The sequence below is a fragment of the Manacus candei genome, unplaced genomic scaffold, assembly GCF_025592945.1.
Source record: "Manacus candei isolate 608988 ecotype Guabito, Panama unplaced genomic scaffold, ASM2559294v1 h1tg000067l, whole genome shotgun sequence".
Lineage (NCBI taxonomy): Eukaryota > Metazoa > Chordata > Aves > Passeriformes > Pipridae > Manacus > Manacus candei.
Genome location: NW_026138115.1, coordinates 9,007,321 through 9,032,350, shown reverse-complemented (window position 1 = coordinate 9,032,350; position 25,030 = coordinate 9,007,321). Strand labels below are relative to the sequence as shown.

Here is a 25,030-nt window from a genome sequence, read left to right as displayed (position 1 = left end):
CTTTCTCCCTCCTATCCTTCAGTGTTGAGCAACTGACCCACAAGCCCTTGCATAGCATTGCTGCAGTGGTGGGCAGTGATTCAGTCAAGGGGACATAGGAGAAAGTATGTGACTAAGTTATAAAGTAGAAAATAGTGAGAGAAGCACTCTGCGTCAAAACAAGCATTTCCAGAGGTTAGCTTGGTTTTGAACAAATCTCTGGGGGTTGAATCTATTACTGAATAGATAAAATGTGTTCAATTAGCTTACTGAAAGAAATAATATTATTTAATTCCTCTTGTGGGATTTTTTTTGCTGATTTTCCCAAGTTTATTCATCCTAGTACAGAAATTAAGACACTTAGTCCTTGTCCACAGAACTTAAAAGGTCTGAAGCCAGACTCCTCCTCAGAGATGCTCAAGTCTCTTAATTCCTGTTGCATACCTCTACTAACATGGAAATAACATTATTGCAAATAAGCAGGAAAGTCATTTTGTATTCAGTAGAAAACTGTGGATTCAGAAGAAACTGAGGACACTAACTAGCTCCCTGGATCATGCTTTAGATTGATGTTCTATATGAAAGCCAAAATAGCAGCATATGATCTTTCTAAGAGGTGCAGAAATTACTCACCACCTTCAGAGATGAATGTGGTTTTGCTCCTGAAAGAGATTGCTAGCCTGGCCTCAGCAGCATGGAAGATCCATGCCCTTTCCTGTAATTTGAAAGGAAAGGGCAGAGTGTCCAGTGCAAGGCATTGCATGATTGTTTGAGAGAGATGCAAGGACTGTCAGGGGCATGGAAGAAGCATGATTGTGAAGAATGGGGGAATATGAGTAGCATGGAGGTACAAACGTGTGCCAAGCAGAACCATTAGGATCACTCATTATATATTTTTTTGCCTCTCTTCGTTGTCTTTGTTCAATTCATTCCTAATGTCCTGAGGAACATTGTTCCTAGAACCTTCTAAAGAAAATTGCTCATTGTTTTCACCAAATTAACTTTTTCCCCTAAATAAGTGCAAACCCACAAATGAATCAAAGAGTAAGACAGAACCCAGAGACGGTGCTGGACCAGAGTGATCTATCAGCCTCTTTCAGCACATAAGAAACTCACACCTAGCAGTTGTCTAAGTTTAATATTGGGCAAAGCTGCAGTAGCATCATAAATAGGAAGATTTTCAGGAACTTGGACAAGTGACATTTGAGATTTCAGAGAAACTTATTTTGCAATGGAAAAATGTAAAAATATTCACTGTTGAACCAATATTTTTTTCATTGTTGTTGAAGAAGCTACAAATCCAAAATTTCATAGAAAAACTGAATTAATTCCTTCAAAAATACATATATGTTGACTAATAATGTAGTTACTGCAGTGTAGACATGGCATGATAATGCCCTTAGAGCAGCAGCTTTTCAGTGGCTTCCTACCTAAGTGCTGTCTGACTGGCAGCCAGACATCCATCTCTCTGATGTCCCATGGCCAGTGACTCCCAGTCTGTATTACCTCTCTAACCTGGAGGACAGACTGTGATATATCATGAAACACTTACTTTGGGAGTCCGTTGTTAAGACTGAATTTTTAAGGGTCTGATTTCCAGTGATTATTCTCTGGTAATAATTGGTAATATAAATATGTCAGTATTATAATTTTTGCCAAAAAGTCATTTTCTGAGCTTAAAAAATTCCATTCTGACAGGCTGTACGTGCACCATTAAAGTATTATAAATATAGTATAATAATATAAATATAAATCCACATAACTTTGGCTGCTCTTATGTATGCTCCAGCTCCATCTACTAACTTTGCAAGATAATTCACCACTGAGTGAATGTGAAACTGTAAAATTACTTTTCAGGGATATTATTCTGAAGAGATGTGGTTATATATAGGACTTGCTTAGTATGGTCCATAGTGCTATTTGACACTACTTTCTGTAGGCATAGATAACTGGTGGGCCATGCTCATACAGATCTACCCAGAGATACAAGAGTGGATGGTTTCTGCAAATTATGAAGGGGATACAAAAAAGAAACCCCCAAACCAAAACAAAAATACCACTAAAAAAACAACCCAACAACACAAAACCCCTCAAATAAAAAAAAAAACCTAAAAAAACCTTTCTGAATTCTCTGCCCCCCAAAAGCCCTAAGCCAAACCTAAAATTCACTCACCTTTGACTAAACAGGGCACTGATAAATCAGTGCCTTTGAGTGGAATTACTGTTTCTCTGTGCTGATCTCTGCTGGCTGATAGATTGAGCTCATATAAATTCTGTCATCAAACAGCAAACACTAATTGGAACTTTAGGATTTCTGCTGGGATTTATGCTTAGAGGGAACTGTTTGAGTGTTTCTACACATGTGTAAATGTTATTAAGGGGAGGTGAAGTGATTAGTCGCAGAACTAGGAAAAGAAATGGTAAATCATCCTCTCTGCTCACCAGATCCTGCCTGTAGTGGTGAGAGCAGCCCTCCCCAATCAATGTAGGTGGATAACAGAATCTGGAGATCCTGGCCCATAATTCCTATGAGCTTATGGTTCTTTTTAGGGGTGAGCTAGTCAGTTGGGAAATTATTGAGTAACTTGCTCGCATTTTCCTTCTGAGTAAGTATTGATATCGTAGGAAAAGCTGTGAAGATACAAGCAAGGTGCTTCCAGAGAAAGAGATCTGAAGTGGGGAATGGCAGAGCTGAACTCAAGTGCAGAAAAGGTCAGTGGTAGTTCACACCCTCCCAGTGCAGCAAAAAAAGCTAAATATATTAATTTCAGTACTACTTGTGGTTATCTGTGATCTCACTTTGCATAGTAATTAACTGGGAGAGCCTTCTCTTTAAACCTGGAAGTAACAGAGAGCCAAAATAGGCACACTGGTGTGACCTGACATTCTCTTTTGTCATATGGAGGAATACAGAATAAATGTCAGTAGCAAAGGTAATGTTCATGAAGGAAAAATGTACTTTTCAATTTGGTGTGAAGACCATCAGATGTGACACGTCTCAAACTGCTCTCAAAATTAGTGTATTAGTAATGCTGCTACAATTGACATATGAAAAGGCAGCTGAAGATGGTTGTTCTTACTCCAGTCACCATTGACAGACAGCTCCATTGACAGTTGTCTTTTCGTACTTAGTACTTCTGCACATTTTAGAGGGTTAACGTGTATTTTCTAGAAATGTGTGAACGTGGTTTAATAAGTAGATGCTGTGACTGCAGCAGTTTCTGTTATTTGCCTAAGTGCTTGGCTTCATTTTGTGTACTGCTGGGCCTCTGGGCTTTGGTGTTACTCTGTGGTAGTGTGTTCCACAGGTTGTTATGCATCATTTAAAAATATCTCAGTTTCCTTGTTCCTGCTATGTGAAGGTGTGAGAGATATTTGCTATATGATGCTTCATTGTTTCTTGTGCCTCTACCTTGTCTTTTATTGTGGATAAAATAAGGATTTTTCTGCATGGAAGTTATCTCTTGTGTCTCATAACTTTTATTCCTTCCCTGCCCTCCCCAGCCCCCTACATACCACTCCCTGCCCCAGCCACCCCATGCTCCTATGTATCCTTTCTGTTTCTGCTGAGGCCTTCTGAAATTCAGTGACCACATACATGTCCTGCATGAAGGATTTTTAACACTTCTTCAGAGTGAAAGCTTTTATGTTCTTTTGTGTTGACAACGTGAATGGACTAGATTGGTATTCATTTATTCAACCAGATGCATAAAAGATAAAGTATCAAGAGATTTAGTTGTTTTATTATCTGAGAATACAGAAAAACTCTTGTTCTGATAAAAAAAAAAAAGGTTGCTGTGTCCCAGCTGGCACATACTAGAAAACCTGACAGACTTTTTCTCAATGACCTTGCATTAGAGAAAATAGCACTGGGATGGAGATCATGACTGCATAGGCAGGACTGTGCGTAAGAAGCCTTCACCTGGCATTATTAAGTGAAGTGGATCAGAAATACCACTAATGGCTAACACAAGGAGAGGGGGCTCTTTTGTGTTTTTTTTGTCTGAAGCACTTGTTCTGTCCTGAGCGGTCATTGACATACTGCGTCCATGATGAAGAGCCAGCCAAACAGCTCAGTGAAGAGCAAGCACCTGCTGTACCTGAGGGGATATAGTACATCTGCAGCAGAAATGGGTGAGGCCTCAGATTGCCTGCATGCAAGTGTGCACATGCACACAGATGCTATTTGGGTTAGCAGTCAAGCGGTGCAGATTTGGGGTACAATGCGTTCCTGGATTCTGTATTCCTTCCTAGAAAATGTCCATAGTATGTCTATCCTAGAGCCAAGCCCAGATTGCATGTTAAAACCCATTTATTTTTGTGCTGTATTGGACTTTGACTCCTTGTGGCCTAGTGCTCTAGGTTATGCATATGTAGGGATTAACAGGCAATATGATTGATTTGTACACAGAAAGTGTAGGAGTACGTACACCCCCACAAACACGATGACTCAATATATAATTTAATGTGGCTTCAAAATTTGATAACCCTTTTAAATAATGTGTGTGTTTTATCTGCTAAATTGCATTACACTATCCCAGCAGATGCAGTATGAGACTGGCATATATAGTCTGTTGCAGGCTTGATATGTATTGTATGTAATCATATTAATTATGTATAACTTGCCTTTACCTACAGATGTATGTGCAATGAAGTTCCACTGCAGTGAAAGACATTTAATATAGGAAAAACGATATTATTTAATCCTTCCTGTGAAAGACTAAGCTGCATGTAAGGATATTCTTGCGGTTAAGGTGCATTCTGGAACATAGAAAGATTTGCCTTTTTCTGGCTATGTTGAAAGAGTCTCTGCTTAAGATTTTGGACGAATCACTGTCTCTGTATACTCCTTTTGCTTCATGTGTAAATACTTTTACTGACCTTCAATAGCCTATGGGTGGTGTAAATTCTATGAAACTAGATTAATGCATATTTTAAAGCACATGCAATATTCCACTTGGAAGGTGCTTTTGAAAGGCAGACACTTTCAGAAAAAAAAATGGGTTTGCTTTCAACTAATGTCTTGTAATCTGTCGCATGAGATTAGGTTGCTTATTCTTTTTCTACTCTAAAGGTGGCCTTTTTTTAGAAGAATTTTCAAACTCTAAGGAATATTTGAAACTATGGATCTTTCTCTTGCAATCAAAATGTCAGGAGAAATCAACTTGCATAGATAGTGGAAAGGATGGGAAAACACAAATGATGAATACCTGCATTTTTCTGTTAAGATTTACTGGCCTTTATTTAAGGAGAGGCAGGGTGCAATTTAGGTGGTAAAATAGGCAGTATCCTATGACGCACTGGGTGAAGATGATGCCAGCAGGAGGTTTTTGTATTAGTGGTGAATTCAGCCATCAGGCAATTTTTTCTTTTTGTTAGGAAAACATAATTTTACTGGGTTTTGCATGAATATTTCAATCTGACCTGCAATATGAGGGCAGACGCATCGGGTACAGACTTCCAGCAAACTGTGCAAACTTGGGCAGTTAAGATTTCTGAGTTCTGAACAAGTATGTGGGCTGGGTTCAGGGTTCTGGTAAAAACTTCCAGTGGTTGTAATTAAAAGAGAATCTCAAAGTCATGACAGATTTGGGAGTGGGCAGCATGGATTGATGTTTGTTGCCTATGGCAGCTGGAAAGGAGAAACACCATGGTAGTGTTTTTTGGAGGGTGAAGGTTCAGCAAACAATTTGTGCCTGAGATGAAGATGACTTGGATAAACACTGTCTGCCATCCTTGAAACTCCCCTTCTCTCATTGTTTCTGGACTATTTGCTTCTTGATAATGTTATCATTCAGCTTTTCAAAATAAATGCCCCAATTAAAACTCAGCAGCAGCTATGTGTGCTGAAATGCAGGAAACAGTACCTGTCAGTCACTCAGCTAATGGCAGGCAGAAATTGCACATAGGTGGTTTTTTCCAGTGTTTAACTTGTTATAAGCTACTTAATTAAACTTTCTGCAAATGTCTGGAGAGAATAACATAATTTAAGTAAGGAGAGAAAATATCTTCTATCCCTCAACAAAAAAAATTATCCACAGTCTGCATGTAACTCCTGCCACATTTTGTCTCATGCAGAATCCACCCCCCCATAACAGCTGCTTCTTCCTCTTCCCATTTCCTTAACAATATCAATAGTTTGTGCTATAAAACTGTAAAATCTTAGCTGATGCTTGTGTTTCATTGTTGTTTCTGATGGAGTAGAACTACAAATAGTCACGTGTGCCAGAATTCCTGTGCTGCTGCTAATTAGGGAGATGCTCATTTTTCATAAGCAGTGTCAGAGAATTGTCCTTTTCAAGACTATGGATGTTATTTCTGCCCTCACAGTTGCCCTAATTTTCCAAATGCTCACAGTGTGTAATATTGATGAAATACACACAAATCTAAATTGTGAACTCTTTAGCAGCTGTAATTTTGTTAATATACCCTTTTCTCAGAATACTTGGAAAACACCAGGAGTCAGCTTTTACAGGGGAGGATAAGAACTGATTATCCCAGAAACAGATCCTTGGAACAAGAGAGCAGAAAAATCAGAAAAATCAGATGGGCAAATGTTGAGATTTGGGTTTATTTGGGATTATTTATTTTCTTATAGTATGCATCATATTAATATCTGACTGTAATTTGCAGTCCAAATATCCAGTTATTAATTTTTCTGGATTTCATAAATATTTTCTCTATTCTTGCTACTTCTGTTTTTCTAAGTTCTCTTAGAAACTTCTTAAGCTTGTGTTAGTATTTAGGTAGCCGTATATAATAGAGTTACACATGCCATGCTGGTCACTGAACTATGTGAAGCTCTGGTACCTGCATTCATGGCTTTTGGGGCAGCAATTCAGTATTTTTATACAAATTACTTGATGTTCTTTGCCTTGTTACACTTGCTTTGTTATCCCTTTGACCTCAGGCCAAATGTTTCCAAGGTATCTGTTGATGGAAATCTCTTATGTGAAAAGAGAGAAGAGCAGAAGATACTTCTGAAGCAGATGTACTCAAAAACACATATTTGTTAATTTGACTGTGTTTTCCATGGCACTTTTCCAGCTCTGCTTTTTGGATGACAGTCATTCTTTGTGCCAGCAATGCTGAACTCAGATATGAGGGCACTTTCTCTGTTATGACACGGAGCAGCAGTTGGCTCAGCTTCATTTCAAGACACATGTCCTTTCCAGGAATACTCTGGCTGCCAACATGTGTGTTTGCTAAACACTTGGCACACAGGGAATATTGTAATGTACCAGATTTACTAGCAGAGGCAGCAAAGCAGCCATATGTCACAACACAGACACTGTGGGTTATGAGTAAAATCTTCATAGTGGTTGATAATCTTGTGTGCAACTACTTGGAAATCATGTTCTCTCCTGCAGCACGGGCTGCTCGTCAGAACAACTTCTACTGAGGCAGAGGCTGAGATGACCGTGAGAGCAACCGGATGCTGCACTGAGTTTGCAGCTCAGTGCCATGTGATGGCTTTGTTAAAGCACAGCTTTGGTGATGGACAAAGGTCATAGCAGTTCTGTCAGCTGAGCTTTTCTCTGCCCATTTCAGAGCTAGTTTCAGCAGAAAGTTGCTCTTTGCAGAGATCAGTCTTGGGGCCTCGTTTGTTCCCTGCACAGCTGTCATTCTAAAAAAGCAAGTCACAATCCTGCATCTTTCATTTCATTGGTGTTGCTTGCATTTTCTGACCACCTTTAAAAACAGCAGAAAAACCAGTCCTAGATGTCTGCAGTGCTTTAAACAATACGTGTGCACTGCAAATGTGTGGAGTCATGATTGCTGCGGGATTGCTGTGTATTGAATACTTTATGAAGATTTATAATGGCTTCTTTATTTTGTACAGGAATACAATAGCCATATTCACTGTAACTTCAGCAGAAACTCCTTTAGGTAAGATAGCATCTGTAATAAATGCAGACCCTCTAAGACTCACGCAGTGATAATACTTGGATATCTCTGAAATAGGGTTGATCAGGAAGAATTCTTATGTATGAGGATTATCATGTTTGAGATTTCCAAGGGCAAAGGAGGGTGGTTTGGTTCTTGCAGTCTTGGCTTTGTATCCGCTTTTATAGGAGGCCTTGATCAGTCTGAAACACTGTTGTTTGTATTGCTGTTCAGAACTGCTTTCCTTCTCCTGAGACGAGAGAGGTCACCTTATTCCTAATTATTGTAACTGCACTGTGAAATCAGGAAAACCTGTTTATTAGGACATAACTTTCTGCTGTTCATTGTGTGCATGTTGCTCTGTGTTTCTTTAAATTTTGGAGGCAGAAGATACTCATGCCAAACTCTAGCCCACCCCTGAAATTGCGTTGTTTTTATTTGCGTTTCCACAAATGCTAACTGCTGGCCGTATATAATTTTCTGAGCTCCGCCGTGTTTGCCATGGCAATCAGCTGCTCTGGTGGGTATGTGCTAGGTGAGAGGAGAGTGTTGAGGCATGAAACTGTTGGATTGGCTGGAAGTGAGGTAATGTGATGCAGTGCAAATAGAGATGCAGGGATGAGGATGTCTCCAGTCTGCAAGCTTCGCTGGTTTCTGCCTGTAGGAATGGATGGGGCTATGCACATCTCTGGATAGTAGAGACAGACTTGCAGTTGCCTGGGTACATCTGTAATAAAGCTACTTCTGGCTACTTTTCTCTGAAATAGAGACAATTTTAGACCTTCCCCCTTAGTGTTGCATAATTTCCATTTTCAGAAGTTAGAGCAGCTGAAGAAAAAGGGGCACTTAGCTGGGAAGAATCATACAGGAGGGACAGAGTGGTCAGAGCACAGGTGGGGACTTAAATATCACAGATGGGTTTGAAAGAGGGAATGATTGTTTCACTGCTTTCATCAGGGAAAGATGTAGTTCGCTGAAAAGGAGGATTTCAACAGGTTTTGGTTTTTTTTTGTCACCCAAATATAGGCAGAAAATAGTCTTTGCCTCTTGCTGATCTGTAAAGGAGCACGCTTCTGCATAATTAGTGACTTTGAGGCTGCTTTCTCAAGTACTTGCTGCAGCCCTTGACCACAAGGCTGCCATTTTCTTTTCACTTCAGCCGCACAGGAGAAATTGGCTTGAGGAAACATTGTCCAATTGCCTGAGCTTGCCCAGGGCCCCAGTTGGCTGGCAGTGTGGGACATGTGACATGCAGCTAAGCAATTTTAATTCTATCCAAGAGAGGGCACATTAACAAGGTAATTATAGCACATTACTTCAGCAGGGATGCATCAATTTTAATCCTTGAAGCATCCTAGTGAAGTAGATAAGTGAGTACTATTAGGCCTATTTTACAAAAGGAGAGACTGAATTAAAAGCTGAAATGATTTGTTCATGGCAAAAGCTGTAGTCTGTCTGAAAGGCAGCAACTAGGGAAGAAGGGCCTGGTTCACAGACCCTATGAGAGGTCCATTCCCTCTTGATCTTGGAAATCTCTCCATTAGCTTCAAGCCACATCACTCCATCTGGAGCAGAGGGAATGGGGAAACCGTGTGCTTTGTTCACTATACTTCCCCAATCCATTTTCCTGCCGGCAAATTAATTGTAATGTTGTTGACATTTGTTAATTTAAAATTATTGATGAATCTTTTCGGCAAATAAACCTCGGTTTATATATGGTTTGTAAACAGGTCGTCATTTCTCTATGAAATTAGGACTTGTGTGAAACAAGTTAGGGAGTGTCAGACTGGTCCTGAAAGGCTCAAGCTTTTACCAAAACCTTCAGTGCTTGGGTGCTGATTGTTGCTAACACATAGAGTGCAGACTGACTGGCCTGCAGGGGTATATTTCTCCCCACCCTCTCAGTATGCTGCATGCTTCTACGTGGACGAGTGTTTGAAGGGGTCGTGATCTATTACTGTCCTGACAACACCTTTCTTAGAGCTGCAGAGAAAGTTCAACCCCCAGAGGTGCCATTCAGATCCATGTTCTCCTGCACTAGGTGACCTGCAGAGGTTTGTGGGCATGTTCACTGCAGCCACAGGAGCGGTGTGAAGGGCCAGCCATGGGACAGTGCCTTGAGCAGGGGACTTGGCCCCACTCTGTGAGGATGTATGCAGAAGAGCAACACGGATCTGCCTGGGCAATTCCCCAAGCTCTGCTCTTACATGATCCTTGCTCTGTGGCTAAAACAGCACAAGTATCCAAGGTCATTGATGGGGAGGCCTGAGCAGATCTGCTGCTTCTTTGAGTTTCATTCTAGCATCTGAAAACTCTTCTGTGAGAAGTGTGTTCATGGCTCACTGCCTCTTCAATCTAGTGGGACCCAACCTTTGCCTCTAGTCCCACTTTCTCCTGTTTAAGCTGAGAGGGATATCCCTTTGCATTCTCAGAATGTTGCAGTGCTCTCTTAGGACAGCTGTGACCAACTCATTTCTGATAAAAAATAGACTCAGGAGTTAGACTTGTACGAAGAGAAAACTGAAATACTGATGAAATGTAGTGTGTGATCATGGCCCCTCTCCTTAAAATATCCAATGCTAGTGTCTCTGCACCTGTGGAGAGTGCTTGCTTAGCACTGCAAGGTGATGTAGGACATCATCTGTGAAATCCTACATACCCTTCACCCCAAAGTTGTGTCTATAAGGTCAGCAGGGGCTCATCATGCTGAAAGTGAGAAGCCCTTTATTATTAGGCATTTTGATCTTTTAGTTCAAGGAACTCTTTTCCTCCATATTTCTTTGATGCTTTCTTGATTAGTTATTTGAAGGACTCCTATTTTTTTGTAATTACCTTAGCTAAGGCTCATTTACCTAAGCGATGCAGAGTCAAGGGTAGAATGGGCAAGGGATACAGAACACTATTCTGGCTTTGTTTCAACACTTGCTCTTCTTTTTGGGATTACAACCCCAACAAGTGTGTGTGTGGGGTCCCTGAAGAGTTTTTATTTAACCCTTAGCAAAACTAAGAGGCAATATTATTGCTTTTCAATGCTATGGGCAATTTATCTCACAACACTTTTAAATGGCTCAGTATCAGAGTCTTAATTTTAAGAAAGAGATGATAAAGTGATTTAATCGTGTCCATACATCAGGTTTATGCCAGTTGTAAGATGATATGTGACAAACACCTTGTAAAAACTCAGATGTCCGAGATTTGGATTCATGACTCAGGCCTTTAGAGCTCTGCTCTCAGTATCAGGCTGGTCTGTCTTCAGCAGTTGCATATAGCAAATATCTTGCCCAGTTTTATTTTGAGCATTTTATTTGGTTATGCCTACTTTTTGTTCCAATACATTAGAATCCCTGAGGACTGCAAGGGTAATGCTTTTTACAATTTGCAAATAGATTTGCTTTATGTACTGTAAATAAATAGGGTTGGGGTTTTTTAATCTATTTTAATCCATGCCTATTTATTCTCTTTCATGATAAGCATATAGAAGTCTCATCTTGTTGGAATTTTCAAGTACTGAAATAATGAATACTGAGAATATTTTATTTTCCAGGTCTTTGGTTTCGGCCCTTGCTGTGCTGTTAATATAGCTCTTTTGCCAGCTATAAAAATCAAAACAAATGCATATGAAACCATGTAAGATTCTGTCCCTCTTCTCTCTCTAATGGAGATTAAAATACCTGCAGCAAAACAGAATCACACCTGAGAGTCTAAGTTTGAATTAAACCCCAGAGTCTCTGGCTGCTTTAGTCTCCTGGTTATGAAAAAAGGAGTTTGAATGGAGAGAAGTACTTTTCCTTGTGTTGTGGAGACAGTTCTGGGCCTGAACTGAATCTACAACTGCAGGCAGTTGTGGGAATGGATGAAGTTAATTGGCAAATCATCTTGAAAACCAGTGTTCTTTTAAAGATTTGAAAGAGTTAAAGGACAGAAGGAGAAGGTAAAATGCTTCAGCTGTAAGGAACTGTAAGGAAGCTGTAAGACTGTAAGGAATGTGGCTAGTGCATATTAAGAGGGTATTTTGAAGCCACTAGCTGGAATAGCTGCATCATTTTACATTTGTTGAGACAGCAGCTCTTGATTTGCTGTGGATGATACCAGTTGGCATCTAAAGATCTTGTCAGGTCACTGTGGAGTCTGACATCTTGCTGGGGACAGTGAGCTGTGGGGCTGGCTGGACAGGGTCCTTGCCAGCCAGGGCATGTCCCACTGACTTGAGGAAGGGAGTTGGGCAGGCTGGGGAGAGAGCAGAGAGGGAGGGGGCAGTCTCCAGCCCAGTGTATTACTGCACTCAGGACCCTGACCTGACCTTGGTATCAATTCTTTTCTTATCAAGACAGACTCCCTTCACTGAGTCTTGTGTGTTTTCCTCTTTGGTAGTGTCAGTAATATCCAAGATAGGCTACTTTACCCAAAAAGAGCAATTCTTTTCTGCCTTTCATAATTATTGAATTGGATTCTGCAAAGAGGAGTTCCCTCTGTCCATAAGCCTCCACAGAACTGTGCTGTTTGCAAGTCCCCCTTGCAAGCCTGTCCTGTCCCACCACAACGGAAGAAATGCTTTGTGCCTCAGTCTTTGCAGCACCACCCCAGATCATCCTCTGGTGAGTTTTGCACCATAAGGGCTCAGTCTTGCTTGATGTGTGCTTCAGATCTGTGTGGCAGGTTAGGAAGTGATGGCTCATGATAAGGCACTAAATGTTTTGTCTTCTATGTTCTTACTAAACATGGTGGAAATGTATTGCAAACTTGTATCTAAAAGGTGGGTTCCTTTCACAGTGCACAGTTCTGGAATATATTGTAATACTTCTAGGTTTCCCTGGAAACCTCTGCTTAGTTGCATATTGCCTTTTCTTATAGGCTGTGTTCTAGTGGAGTCCCAAATTTTCTTTTCTTTTACGTTGCCACTCAGAGGTTTATATGAGGTCCCACTAAAGACAAGTGAGGTTAGGATGTCACAAGTAGAAGATTCTTGGGCACACTAGAAACAGGCACTTTTTTTCCTGTAGAATAAGTTCCCTGGTACTTACTTCCCAATGGTAGAGGAAAGGAAAAGGATTTTGTAGCAGTTGGGAGGGGGGAAGGAGGATGGAGAAATGACTAATCTTGTCTCTTTATCACTCTGCCTGTTAAACACAATTATTCTTGCTCTTATGAGGCTTCTAAACAGTCACAATTAGGAATTATGCTAATAAAGTCGGTTGTGACATGAAAAATCACTTCATTGCTTATACTTCCTCATGACTGTGTTTTAGTACTCTGCAAAGCATAATATCCCTTCCTAGGGCATTATGGAATAGGAAAGGACAGGAGAGGAGAGGCTTCAGTGCCAAAGGTTGCCTCTGAAGGACCCAACCTTCTTTCCCAGCTCTGCAGTTGAATGACTTGACCTACAAATAGGCAAGGCATGAAAAGTACTCAACACCAGGGACACTGAGGTTTGAAATCTGTTCCTGAATAGTCAAAACCAAGACCACATTTTTATCAAAAGCTGTTTGATACTAGGCTCTGACCTTCTCACATTTCTGTACCTTGGACCTGCATTCTTATGTACTGAGCTGTTCCACTTTCTGTTGGAGTACTGAAATATTCAACCTGTTGGAAGAGTGATGTACTCCATTCCTCCAACAGTAGTAGAAATCAGATATAGGAATACCATCATCAGGAGCAGCAGCCCCTTGCTACTAGAGCTAAAGGTACAGCTCTGTGAGTGCCACTGAAGATTTGATCCTCTGCTTTGTTGCCTTGTACTACATGCATGCAAATAAATAGAGCCAAGCACGACACACCTATTTTTCACTGAGTGGACTTGAGACAGTAGGCTGTAGAAAGGAAAATGAAGGCTATTGCTCTTTGGAAAGAGAGAGTGGGGAAAATAAAGATGCAAAGATATCCAAAGGTAGATATATCTTTCTTTCTTTCCCCAAAACTTAAGTGCTAGTTTTGTCTGCAACAAAGCTTTCCACAAGCATTCCTAGAATTAGAAATCAATATTTTGATTAAAAACTGTTACTGAATAAATATGGTCTGTAGCATCCAGCCATTAGATTTCTTCCACAACTTTGTTGTCTTGTTTTGTTTCTCAACGCAGTGGAGTTGTTGCATGTGGGGAATGTGGTCAAAGGAATTAATGGCAAATTCCTTTGCTCTTCTGAATGTATTCCTTAACTTGAATGGGACAGTTTAGCAGGTTCTGGAACCAATTTATTTGTACCGTATAAACTAAATTCTAATCACAGGGAGCCCAATTCTAGAAACTTCTTGAGATGACCACAAAGTTGTTTGTGAGAGCTCTCCAGGATAATTTCTCTCTTGCTTTCACATTTGTCTTAAAAACTGTGCTGTCAGTGCTCTTGTCATACTCTTTTGCTGACCAGAGATTACATTAAAACAAAATCTCTGATATTATGGCATACTTCTTTCTTAGCTTCAGCTTCCCGGACTCATTGAACCCAAAACTAGTGTCATTGACCCAACAGGCTAAACATTTCATTAGCATACATATTTTCAGTCATGTACATCAGCTGTTTGTTTCTACTACTGTTTCCAAAATTCCCTTGGACAACAAAGACAGCTTTGATCAGACACTCTGAACTTAGGCCTCCTCCAGAGAAAAAACATCCTGCAAGTCCAGCGGCAGTCTGGTGCTCAATGTGGTGCTTAAGATAGTTCCATATTCAAAAGCAAAAGGTTATGGGAGTGGACTGAAGCTAAAGGAAGGACTAGCATATAAGCAATTCAGGCAGAACTTTTTCAAACATGGTACAGTCAGGAATTTTAAAGAAATCAATAGTCAGCAAGATAAGAAAAGATACAGAAAGAGCTGTTCTTGATAACTATCATAGAGATGTGGAAGGGTAGCAGATGTCAATCGTGGGAAAGATCAACAGCATTGTGCCAATTAAATATCACTCAAGGAGTTTCTTTAGCATCTGCTTCTAAAGGTTTTGTCAAATTTCAGAAGGCCCAAAGGGAGAGGTTCTAATGAGAAAAAAACAAGTTATGGATATGTTCCTACTAGGAGATGAGGACTTGACTTAAGCATTAATAGAGTGAAGCACTTGGACCCTTTCTTGTTACTGTCTCTTAACATGGAGCGGGGGGGGCTAGGCAGGTCTTGAGAAATAGTGACTTTTAAATGGTTTCTAAAAAATAAATAAACTGAATAAACGAAGAAGGCTACTCCATATCAGGTACTGAAATTGGCTACACTATCAGGTCATTGGAAGAGAATGCAGCGGGTCTGCAGTTTTTACAGTTATTAAATAGTAGTCTCCTAGTTGAGTGTTTGAATACTGTGAAGTTTATTTGATAGATGATGCTGGACAGCATGAACAAATAAATGAGAAGATTCAAAGAAAAGTATTGGGAAAGTAGAGGGTGTAGAAAGGAGGAGAAAATGGAAAACTGGGTCCTCTATGCTAAACAGAAGCATCAAATTACTCTTTTAAATGTTAAGAATACTCAGTGTTGCAGTGTTTCTAGGTGCTACTTTTGTATCAGTATGTGTTACTTCAGTTTCATGTGCATTGAAATTAAATAGCAAGAGATGGGACACTGCCACAAACCAGAGTTGGGTCTGGACAGCCTTGCATCTTCTGCTCTAAACTTCCTAGCAAAGATGTTTGTTCCTTGGCAGTTTGGAGCAAAGGGACATGACAGAGAGTGAGATGGTTTAGGGGAAGTATAAAGTTTGCATTTTGAGAAACACAATCCAAAGATGGACTGGAAAGCTGTGAATCAGAATTCAAGGCAAATGTAGATATCACCTAAAGAGCAAGCTGCTTTCTGAAAAGCTGAAAGCTCTCAGTGTCTGATACCATCTCTGCATCATAAATTCGCCTTCAAGGAGTTAAATGTGCTCTGGGCATCTTTGTCCTTAATCATAAACACTGAACACCAAACAATTCTTTTTGGCATCGTGAGAGTTGATGTGGAGGTGAGGCTTTCTGCAAGCTCAACATGTAACATTAGAATCTTCCCATTTAGTGTTAGGGAATTTTGAGACCCCCAAAGTGCTCTTGGTATGTACCTTAAGGCTGTGATTTTCTTCTTAGGCATCCCATTATCCTTGTCAGATTGAGTGGAATTATTGGTCTTGTTTTCCTGTTTATCTGTTTAGGAGGATATATCTCAGCCGACCTATGGCTTGAGTGTTCAGTGGCTTACAGAAAAGCTATGGCTTCATTGTTCTGTGTGTACATCCAAGCTGTATGAATAGTAGAGTTGTGCAAGTCAGCCCTTTGACAGAGAGTTAGAGTGGACAGAGCTAGGATATGTCAGCAAGACCTTGTTGTTGTAGTTTGAGACTGCACAAAGTACTGTCCTGGCTGTCTGCAAGCTGGACTGCCTGGTTGTGTCTACTAATCAGCTGAGCATGGTTGGAAATGTTTCCTGGCAGTGAGGCTGGCCATTGCAGGACGTCTGTGCTCATAAACACACAGAACAAGATGGTTATACGGAAACTGGGCATTGGGAATGGTCATGGGCATATCCTAACTCCTAATCTGTCCTCAGAATTATTTGGAAAACTGCTAGTTAAATGAGAAAGATCCTATCAGAAACTGTTGTAATAGTTCAAAATTGCAAACTACCATGTTTCAAAGTCTGGGAGTGCACCGAGGCTCCATTTCATTTGTTAGCAGAGGTATAGTCTCTCAGTTAGACTTTCACCGTGTCAGTCTCTCCTGTGTTTCTAAAACCCTTCACAAGCCATTTAGAGAAACAAGGCCCTCAAGGAGAGATAAACAGCTTATAGTAAATGTAGGTGGACTGAAGGTGCTGCTGTTGGAATTGGACTGATTAGTTCTGGTGCTGTGCATGGTCAACACTTCAAGCAGACAAAGTTTCTCATACTGGTGTGATTGGTATGCCACTGGAGAATAGGAGGTGGGCTCTCCCAATCACTGTATACTGTTGGTAGGTCTAAAGCCAACAGTGTTAGAGATCAAATACAAGAGTATGCTAGATAAAAGGTTTGGAGTTGCCACCATTAAATAAAGGTGAAGGGGGAGCCCAGTGCCATCTTTCCTCTAAGGAAGCCTTGTGTTAAGGAGTCAAAAGGAGGAAATGGGATGTCTTCCATTTTATTCCATTTCTCTGTGTAGCTGTCTCTCAGTCACTTCCCTTGTAGAGAACGTCCTTATATTTAAAGCAGGAAAATAGTGAGCGAAGCTTTCTAGGTTTCAGCACCTGTGTGCGGCAGCAACTTGCTGCATAAACCTTGGTGGGAGAAAGGGACAACCCCCATCTCATTGTGCTTCATGTTCCTGATTAGTATTTTAGCAGTATTAATGCTGCACAGTCTTTGAGTTGCTCAGTTAATCATTACTTCCAATAGTCTTAGAGATGTTGCCACGGAGGTACTAGAAAGGAGGGGAGGATTGCTATCCTTATGGGACAGAGGGTGTAGGGAAAGGAGAAGGGCAGAGGGATGAAGGATCAGTTGCTGGAATTGTGACAGTCAGACCACCGTCTGCATGCTTGGCTGTTGCCCGCTCTGCATATTAACAGTATGTTTGAGATGGCTGTCTCTGTGGTGCTCGCACGGGTGTGAAGGACCTGCCCTCCCCTTGCTTGTGTTACTCCACTGTTTCTCTGGGTCCTTTGCTCCCACTGCTCTGCAGTGCTTACGGCCTCCCTCCTCGTGCGCATGTATCCCTCTGCTCACAGCCAGGTTCATCAAAAAACAAGCATGTCTCTATGGTAACGGGGAGACAGCTGAAAAATGGCAGCTAAATGCAGCTGCCCCTCATTTAATATCGACTCTGGCACTGACAGAACAGATAATGGGCGATAACACACCATTATGCTGCGGGGAAATGAAATGCTTCAGCAGACGCCTGTCATGCTGCAGGGATTTATTTGTTACTGTACCAGCAGAGATTTCTCTCCTTTTCTGTCTATCACTTTTTGTCATTCCCTTTTCTTTTCCTCCTTTTTCTTTCAGTTTTCTACCTGTTTTCTCCACTTGTCCCTTTTGGTTTCTACTATTTCATTCTTATCTTTCTTCCTTGTTTTTGTCCTTTCTCCACCTCTTTTCTCTCTTGCTTCCTCTGTCATGTTCTCTGACTTTCATGGTATCTGGATTTCATGTTCCTGGTGTTGGAAAGTGCAGTGTCTGAAGTCCAAGAGCTCTGTGAAGCTCCAAGCTTTTTGCACCTTTCAGAGTTCCTGTGTTCTTCCTAGTTCTTCTCCCTTCTGTCGTTGTGCACATGTCAACATAAGTCTAGTAAGGGTGAAGTTTGCTGGTTGAGCCTTCTACCAACATATTTCTTTGGGCTGTTGTTTTAATTTGACAAGTAGAACACAATGTAATGGAAGTTTTGGATGAAAGTTTAGAGGAATGTGCTACTGGAAGGGATGTACTTATGCTTCTTCAGAGTTTGTGATTTACAGCTGACCACACTGTGCCCAGAGGTTGGGTAGTTTGTATCTGAGTTGTGGATCATGTTGGTTTCTAAATGGTTCCTAATGTTGGGACTCTGTCACATCTTAATTATTCAGGGTTAGTTTCACTTAGTAATTGCTGTGAGATTAGTTTCTCTAAATTTGCTTGTGCAAATCTGAGATGTTGCAGGACAAGGGGCACTGATGATAGCAAGTGATCCTCTCTCAGGATTATAACACCTGTCCTTCTGCAGATGAAGCTTTGAACTAAGTGATAAACTTTCAGTGATAGACCTTTTAGCTGGAATGAATTGAGGCCTGTGAAACTCATTTCTTTGCCTCAAAGGCTGCTCTGACATCAGCAAAGGGCTGTCTGTGGATGCAGTTAATGCAGTCAAAACCATGTTTTTTTCAGTATAGCATATTTGCTCCACATCTTCTTGCCAAGAACCATGAAATCCTCATAGACATATCGTCCTGTGGGTGTAGGTGCACCCATGGGAGTGACCTTCACTCACAGTCAGTGTCCAGACATGCATTTGATGGGTAGAGTAGGGGAGCTATAGCATCATCTTCTCCCACAAAATGTACACCATCTGTGCAGTATGAGTTCCTAATCACACAGTGTGGCAGAGCTCTGGCAGCTGCCCAGTCCCTACTGCAGCTAACATTGTAGCTACATCCAGGATCACATCACATCATCCCTGTCTGATATTGGTGCCCTGGAAAATCTGCCTGATGCAGAACCTGTTTGAGACCATGCTTGTGCCTGTGGCTTTATTGACCTAGGCACACGAAGAGCTCATTTGAATGCACATGTCCTTTATAAATTCTTTTCTTAAATTCTGGACCTTATGAAAAATACCATACCAGTAAAGTTGTATTTTCTGCCAGTGCAATGATATCTTCACTCATGGTTTTGTCATTGTTGACATAGTGATTTCAGGGGATATATTGGATGATTTATTTTTTTTTTGTGGACCCAACTGGTGTCTGTGCCATTCAGTCTTAAGGTAAGACTAGGCCTAAATTCTCTAAGTGATGTATTATACACATTGTGCCATATGGACCTAAAATAGGATCATTCTTCTTTTCCCTAAGTGTGATGGAGTGAGCAAATCTAGCTAAGCAGATACCTAGACAGCAAATTTTGCAAGGACTCAATGCAATACACTTTTAAGCAGTACAGATCTTACAGACCCTCTTGTTATTCTAACCTAATCTTGAATAAAATACCTTGATCATGTCTTGCAAATCATCTATATTTTTGCTGCTTTGATAATTTTTGATCTAAAATTCCAGGGCTGTGGAATAAGTGCCCGTTGCTTGGATTTTAGCAGTTTCCCAGTAATGTTTACATCTCTGAGTAAAATCTGTACAATAACTCCTAAGTGCCCTGAGCTCACCAGCCCTTGCTGTGACTAGTGACAAATGAGTGTGGGAGGAATCTTTAATACAATAGCAGGTAAGATAATAAATGCTAGAGGAAAGCAGATAATGAGAAACAAGGAAAGATCCTTTTGGCTTATGTCCTGGCACACCATCATATCTCTACCTAGGAGCTTATTTAATAGAATATTTCCAAAATGTCAGCATACATCCTACGTACCTGATTTCGTTTACCGCTTCACTGCAAATGTAGAGCATGTTCATCAGAAGTCCTTTTAGGACTCAAACATAAAATAGCAACTTTGAGACATCACAGCTTGATATGCAGTTGATTGGTAAAATACCATTCATCCTCACTGATACTTTGGTTATGTTCCAGTAGGCTTTGGGAGTAGCTCTTGGGCAGCTATGGGTTTCTCAGTTTTTCACTATTTTCCCCAGTGTCCTTAAAATTGATCCCTGCTGTAAGATATTAAAACAGTAGGAAACTGATTTCTACTTTAGGTTTCAAAGGAAGCAAGTTGAAGTCCAAAAATCCTTTAAAGCTAGGAGATTTTTAGATATAAATGCTGTTCAGACCTCTCTCTCCACAATTGAAATGACAGTGCACTGACCCACATTTCAATTGTACGCCCTGCCAGCTTCTTGAGCCACGGTGCTTATTAATGAAATACGCAAACATGGAAGTATCTCAGGTTTCCTTTTCCTTTTTTATCTTTTTCTCCCCTTCCCCCCCCCCCAAACCTGCAGTCATTAAGTGCCATCGTGAGAGAGGAAACAGCTTGTTGAGAAGAAAAGCTCTGATTTTTTTTATTTTTATTTTTACGAAGAATACCATCAGGAGCAGGCTATGATTAATACACATAATTGAAACAAATTGCAGCTAACTGCAGAAAACTGTCTCCCAGCTGTTGACAGAAGGAAATTGCTGACAGCCTTTTACCATTCAAAGAAGAAAGAGAGAGAGAGGGAGAAAGGAACCCAGCCCATGCAAATACATGGCCACATGCATATACAAAAGCACTTCTGCAACCAATGTACATGTGTGTCATTGTGCATGTATCTGCATGTGCAGACGTGTCACCTGTGCAGGTGCAAACCCAACTTTTGCATGCATTTGTAACGACTGTACCTGCATGCACGTAGGATGCTTGCACGTCTGGGTGCCTGCTCTGCTGAACATACTGTGTGCCCACATGCAGTGCAACAGTAATGTCAATTTAATGAGAGCTGCCCTGGAGGCACCGTGTGCTTCACCAGAGAGAGAAGGCTCCAGCTGCGTGTGTGCTTGCACATGTGAAGTTGCGTATTCACAAATGAAACAACGGAGACTCTGTCTTCTACGGTGACCCCTTCCTCTTATCTTTAGGAGGATAAGGCAGGCTCATTTTTGGCTTTTAAAATATCTTCCATCACTACCCTGATCTCCTGTCCTTTTCACCTTTTGTTTTTCATGCTCCCTATCCATCATTAACGACCTAAACAGAAAATGCTTAGATGCAGGAGATGAGTCTGAAACTAGGAGAGCCATCTTTGATTGAAATGCCATACAGATGGCTAATGGGCATACATCAGTTTTGCCTGGTTCAAAAAGTTGCTCTGGAGAGGAATTGAATATCTATAGTTCATTCAGTTGCTGGCTCCTGCTAAGACAATCAGTGGGTTACATTTAATGTTTTGTGATACCCATTTGTCATGTATGGAACATTTATAAATTGTCTGTCCAGTGATGTGCTCCCACACAGCCATGTGGCTGTTTCAAAGCAGGCAGCCCATTGCACTGAGTGGGTCACAGGAATGCTAGTGAGTAGAAGGGAAAGTTAGAGACCTCCAGCAGACTGTTAGTAAGATCTAATAAATCGGTTGGCAAAATCTGCAGTGAGGTTGATGCTCTAATATCAGTTGAATTGACCACTTTGTTGTTGTCGTCCGTTGATTTCATAAGCTGGGCTTTTATGGTTCACTCTATATGGGCATTTTGACTTACTTAGAAGCAAGCAGGAATATCAAGTATGAGTTATTTCCAATGTATCTGTCTTTAAAGCTGATTGCTATGGTGTAATGCCAGTTGGTTAAAAAAAAAAAGTTCTTTCTGTTGTAATTCAACCCATTGAAATAAGCAATGAAGTTGGTTTGTAATCACATGCATATTATAAGTGTTATAAAAATAACCTGCTTGAACTGGTCCCTAATCTGTTATTACCTCTCCCTCTGTGCTAGTGTTCAGTGTAAGCACATCAATATGAAACAGTTAGCAAACAAACATTCCTTTATCAGAGGTGTATGTTGATCCCGGTGGAGGCTTAACAGCTCACGTAGGCAGATGCAGCAGTGGGGAAATAATTTATAAACTCAGATGTTACAGGTTATGGATTGTGTTTATGAGTTACTGATTCACAAAAGATGCAGCCAAGGGTGTGAAGGAGGGCTGGAGCCATTGACATTTGAAATTCAACCCAGGAAATGATGTGTTCATCTCTAGCACTACCCAGGGAGCTTGGGAAGAGTCCGAGAACAGTTTAATGAAAAATGCAAATGCTGAAAGAATTTAAAATAATAGCAGGTGGGTGATGCTGGAAGGAAGGTAGCTGCCTTAGACTATTACCATAATAGCAAATCACTCTAAAGCAAGCTAGATTTTGAATTTACCGATTCAAAACCAAACACGTGTACACTTTTTAATTCTGATGGAAAGCAAGGCAACCTAGCGTATTCACTACCCTGGTTTGAGTTGTGAGCTGCCTTGTGTTTCCTGAAGGGCAAAGTTATGCATGTGGGCAGCTGCCTTGAAGTAGTTGATGGGAAGTATGCTACATGCTTACCTGGTGCACAAAAACATGAGTGTTCAGGCTCTCAGTCAGGGTCACTCTGGAATGCGCTAAAGCCAAGTCTCCCATTGCTGTTATGTCATTCTTCCCCTTTAAAACTCCCCCTGCAGCTAAGAAGGATTCTGTCCCAACTGCATTTTAGTCCTCAGTGGTTATGAAATGTTGATGCAGAGCTGTAGATGCAAGATACAGTCTGTTCTAGAGAGAGGTCTATCTATTGGTTGTAGGAATTTCTCTGTTTTATGGAGGTGTAAAAGCAGACACAGGTGGAGTCTGGAGGTTCATAAGCCTACAGGGCTGCAACACCTTGAAGGATAAGCAGGACTGGCCATGCTGCCCATGTTCTTCATTACAGCCTGTTCTGAGTGGTGCTTGCATGACTTGATATCAGAAGTTGTACCTGGTGGACAGTTAGAGTTCCTGTCGAGGATCGTTTCTGTCTTTTGGGGCTGAACAGCCTCAGTTCTGCCAGATGAAGCAATTTCAGCACATATGTATAATCCACATTAGAACCACCCAGAACTAAAGGTACTTTATGGAGTTGTTACAGTTCTTGTAGGAGCTTGAAAATGAGTTCTTAATTTACCTTCACCGAGAAACGGAATCTTAGATGCCATCAAGCTTGTTCTACTAGATGCTATGAAATACTGAGGTCAGCACTAACCTTTTTTTCTGCTGGTATCTCTGCAGCTTGAGAACTTTTTTTAATTAGCATTCATTGTGGAGGCCATTCAAGGAGACATTGCTGGTGAAGACTGTACCAACTCTGTCTTAAGGTTTATGCATCATGGTATGGTCAAGCCAAGCAGATCGCAGAAGTTCAAAATCTAGTAACTCATCTGTAGGACAAAGACACAGGAAAGTAATTCTCAAAAAAATATTTATAGACAGCTGCAGAAACAACTGTGATGCTCTCTGGGCTGTAGATGGTGAAGCTTAATGTTGTAAGTTGTCAGGTAACTGTACAAAAGCTTTCACTATTGGTTTATACTATGTGCAGTGAGTTCTCTTCCAACTTTGTCCTCCCGGACTAGTTAAGTTATGCAGTTTCCTTTTGTTCAGTCCCTTTGTGGGACTGAAGTATAGTTGCAAGCAAGAAGAAGTTGTGTAAAATTGAGAAAAATACTTACTGGAGTTTCTTTACTTTTTCCAGTCCAGTTATCCCAGTGTAAGGAAGAAGCTGCATTTATATGTATATATAGATAGATCAATTATATAAATTAATATAATTATATATAATTTTCTCCCTCTTATTTTTCCTAGCTCTGCATAGCCAACCAAGTTCTGAGAAAAGAAGTTATACCTTATTCTGACATATGTTTTAACAGAGCAGCTCTTAAAATTATGGTGTGAAGGCCATATTCTGCCAACAGTCCTTCTTGGGCAGCCCCATAATAGATCATGGCATTATGTAGGTTTGAGTAGAACTTGGTCTGCCAAACTTCTGTTGCTAGAGATATTATGAAAAAAGATTCCAGTTTCTCTGACTTCACAAAGTAGTGGTGGACCTAGAAGTTACAGGGGCAAAAAAACACCCAACCACTTATTTTTATAGGAACTGAGCATATTTGACCAGATAGCTGTCAAGAGACAATTAACCTGAAGGCTATGGAGGTGTAGTGGGTTGACCCTGGCTAGATGCCAGGTACCCACTAAAGCCACTCTCTCACTCTCCCTCTGCAACTGGACAGAGGAGAAAAAAAAAAAAACAGCTAAGGATTCATGAGTTAAGAGCTGGGAGGGATCACTTACTGATTACCTTCATGGGCAAAACAGACTCAAAGTGGGGATAGTACTTAAATTTGTTACTAATAGGGTAAGAGCCAAAGAGTGAGAAATAAAACAATCTTAAAAACACCTTCCCCCCATCCCTCCTTCCTTCCATGTTCTCCCTTCTCCCCCCCAGTGGTGCAGGGGGACGGGGAATGGGGGATGTGGTCAGTTGTTTCTGCTGCTGCTCAGAGAGAGGAGTCCTTCCCCTCCCACAGGAGATAGTCCTTGATGGACCTCTCCAACGTGAGTCCATCCCTCAGGCAGCAGTTCTTCCCAAACTGCTGTACCTCCATGGGGTGCAGTCCTTCATGAATGAGCTGTACCGATGTGGGTCCCCCACAGGGGCCACAAGTCCTACTTGGGAAAATCCTGCTCCACCGTGGGCTCTTTTCTACATGGGCTGCAGGTCTCTGGCAGGACCCTGCTCCATCTTGGGCCTCTCATGGTGTCACAGCCTCCTTCATGCATCCACCTGCTCCAGCATGGGTTCCTCCATGGGTTCCTCCATGGTGGGTCTCTGCACCCTAATGGTCCCCCATGGGCTGCAGGGGCACAACTCCAGCTCCTAGAGCACCTCCTGCCCCTCCTTCTGCACTGACCTTGGTGTTTACCTTGTTGTTTCCATGTTCTCACTCCGCTCTTCCCTGGCTGCCCCACAACCTTCTGTTCTTAAATATATTATCACAAAGGCATTACTACTACTCCTGATTGGCTCGGCCTTGGCCAGCAGCAGGAAGTCTGTCCTGGAGCTGGCTGGCATTGGCTCCACCGGACAGGGGAAGCTTCTAGCAGCT

General features: G+C 41.3%; 1 protein-coding gene and 1 long non-coding RNA gene across 27 annotated transcripts in view; one reads left to right on the top strand and one right to left on the bottom strand.

The window, feature by feature from the left end:
- NRXN3 (neurexin 3) overlaps positions 1 to 25,030 on the top strand; it is a 1,015,491-nt gene that overhangs the window by 246,572 nt on the left and 743,889 nt on the right. The gene's annotated exons all lie outside the window — the stretch shown is intronic.
- LOC127479438 (uncharacterized) lies at positions 8,137 to 23,894 on the bottom strand. Of its 2 annotated transcripts, none has more exons than XR_007907556.1 (3): positions 23,767 to 23,894; positions 23,128 to 23,302; positions 8,137 to 8,593 (listed from the first exon to the last, which is right to left on the bottom strand). It is a non-coding gene; the product is annotated as an uncharacterized LOC127479438 (long non-coding RNA). The 2 variants fall into 2 exon arrangements; XR_007907557.1 differs by lacking the exon at positions 8,137 to 8,593 and adding an exon at positions 19,923 to 20,097.